Genomic DNA, 3,064 nt, shown 5'->3' with positions numbered 1-3,064 from the left:
GGCCAGCGTCTCCCGAGGCTGCAGCCCTGCCTGCCCGACGCGCACCAGTTGCTAGGCGCCCGGGGACTCGGGCCTCAGTTCCATAGGGCAAGGGGCCTGTTAGGGTTCAGGGCCATGATGGGTGCTTGGACAACTTGGGCAGCGGAAGCCACTGGGACTCCTCGACCAGCACTAGTGCCTCTGCCTTCAGGTCACTGCTGCCGGAGATGGGGGTGAGGTGGGGGAGCGAGCTGAATCAAGACTGGGTGAACACTGGTCAGTGGTGACACAAGGTGAGGTGCCCAATGGCAAACAGCACCAGGCAGCATGTATAGGGCGCGGAGGGGGCAGTTGGGCCAGTTTGGTGTAATTCAATTTTCTGGGTTGTTTGCACATCAGCTTGTGTCAAAGACTTATTTTTCAGGTTCAAAATAACCAGGCTTTCCAGAGTACTGATGAGCTGTACCTTTCAAATGTTAGCCAGTTAATAATACCTGGCTAGCCCAAATTAGGTAAATGACAATAAGGACCAGTTCCCTCACCAGTCCGCCCAAATTCCATGTTCTGACTCCTTTGTTTTGGTTCCTTTGTAAAAGGTTAGGTGTGTGTGCCCTCTGGCTTGGACATCTAGCACCTTTTGCACAGTGGGTCTTAGCATCTCTACTCTTGCCAGATAAAGTTATCATATAAAGCCTCTACCTTCATGACTTGACTCCCCACTAGAGCTGCAAGCTTATCCCTGGTTAATATGGTTTCAGATCCCACAAAAACTCCTGCAACTGCTCTCAACACACTTTTCTCCATTCTTATTAAGCTCTACACTAACCTTTCCTAGGTCACTTGGTTACTTTTTTAACACTCAAATTAGGCCTGGAATTGTTAACACTGGCCCCACTACTTAGTTATGTGATCCTGGGTGAGGGAAAGTTAACCCACCTAACAAGGTGGGTTATTAAAATCACATGGAGTATGCATATTAAAAATCACATGGTGTACTTAATTAGAAAAAAGTCTAGGGCTCATCCCAAAACCAATTACGAATTCAGTTCTGGGGTTGCAATCAAAGTGGAGAAACACTAACCTAGGATTATGTGGATCAAGTGATACACTGGCACTCAGCAAGTGATCAAATGTTTATTAAACGGTCTCCTCTTTAGTTTTGCTATCACACCCCTACCTGACACTTCAGGTGACCAAATTCTACCTCTTCTGTGAAACTTTCCAATCTTCACAGCATGAAATATCTACTGTACTCTCCTAACATGGTTTTCTAGTATTACAAATCGTTATTCATACAAAATGTAATTTCTGAGTCCTCCAAAGTAAATTATATATACAGATATATATCCATAAATCCACACTCTACCCCATTCCTCCTTTTGCCATCCCCCATCACCAAATACTCAAGCACTACAATATGCCAGTAATTGAAGTCTCAAGATTTTAAATGGCTATTTTGCTGATGAGGTTAGAGTCCCTTAAAAAAGTGAAGTGCCTACAATGCACCAGGTATTGTTCTAAGTACCAGAAAAGAGAAAGCTAAGACTCAAACCTTACATTGGAGAACGGCTGGGAAAAGCAAGTCAACAGTTTCAGATAGCAATTAATGCTATGAAAAACAGTGATATAGGAAGATGTGTGTCAGAGAAGACCTTTTTCCAGAATGAGAAAGTCAAGTACCCAGACCTGGAGGCTGAAGTCACTTTTGAACAAACAATATAACTGGGGAGCCAGAAATAAAATATCAAATGGGCCTCCCAGTTTCCATGCCCTAATTACAGGGACCTGTAAATATGTTACCTTACGTAACAACAAAAGGGACTTTGTAGATGTGCTTAAGTTAAGGATTTTGAAAAGGAGAGATTATCCTCAATTATTCAAGTAGCCCAATGTAATCACAAAAGTTTTTATATTAAGAGGGAGGCAGGAGGAAGATCAAAGACGATGTAAGCAGAGATGCCACCAGCCAAGAAATGCAAGGGGCTCCTAGAACTGGAAAAGGCAAACAAGTTTCTCTAGTCTTCAGAAGGAACACAGGCCTGCTGACCCCTTGATTGGGCTGTGAAACCTGTTTTAGATTTCTGACCTCCAGAAAAGTTAAAACAAATTAAGTCACTTAAGTTTATGGTGATTTGTTACAGCAGCAAAAGAAAACTAATACATTCATTTAACAGTGAGTACCTACTACATGTCAGCAAATGGGCAGAAATTAAAAGGCCTGGCCTTAAAGTTTACTACCTAACAGAAGGGAGGTACACCTATGGGAGGAATGTGTTAGCTCGTTGACACCAAATCTGTAAGGAAAAACAGTGGGAGCAGAAAGCTGTCATCTTCACATGGAGGTGGGCCCAAAGATACCAGACACCCGCAGGAGGCTCTATCACATCCTATACATCCCCAAGGCACTCATTTCACTGTATCTGTTGCCTGTCTTCCCACTAGACCCACAACTGAAAGCAGAGGCTATTTTCCGTAATTCACTGTTGTATGCCCACATTAAGTGCTGAAGCTATACTGCACAGCAGCATTGAGCACTTTCGAGCTAGGCACTGCTCTAAGCATTTTACATGACCTGTAACATTTAATCTTCATTAAAATCCTATGAAATTAGGCACAATTATCTCCATTTTGCTGATATGGAAACCGAGACAGAGATTATTTATTGGCCCAAGCTAATAAACAAGTGGAGACTGAATATGAACCCAAGCAGTCTGGCTCCAAAGCCAACACTCCTAATCCAGCCAACCACAAATGAACCTTCAAAGAAGTTACTAGGGTAACACTGGTTAAAGGACACTGAGTCCAAGACAACTTTATCAAAAATGAGATAGCTAGGGGACGATCCACTAGAGAAAGCCAGACCTTAGAAGGATAAACAGGAAACAAACATATATGAGGTGAAATCTTGTAGAACCTACTGGGTGCCAAAACCCCTAAGGTTGGTTAGGCCTTCCAGAGGATCCCTTGAAAGTAATGACATTTGTAAGAGGTGAGTTTCCCAATCAGGTGAATCTGCTTTTGAATAGGTTCCACCAGCTCATGAACATTTTCATACCTATTACTGTTCCTCACAATCCTCTTATAA

This window comes from Mandrillus leucophaeus, unplaced genomic scaffold (assembly GCF_000951045.1).
Source record: "Mandrillus leucophaeus isolate KB7577 unplaced genomic scaffold, Mleu.le_1.0 Scaffold233, whole genome shotgun sequence".
NCBI lineage: Eukaryota > Metazoa > Chordata > Mammalia > Primates > Cercopithecidae > Mandrillus > Mandrillus leucophaeus.
This window is presented reverse-complemented; position numbering follows the sequence as displayed.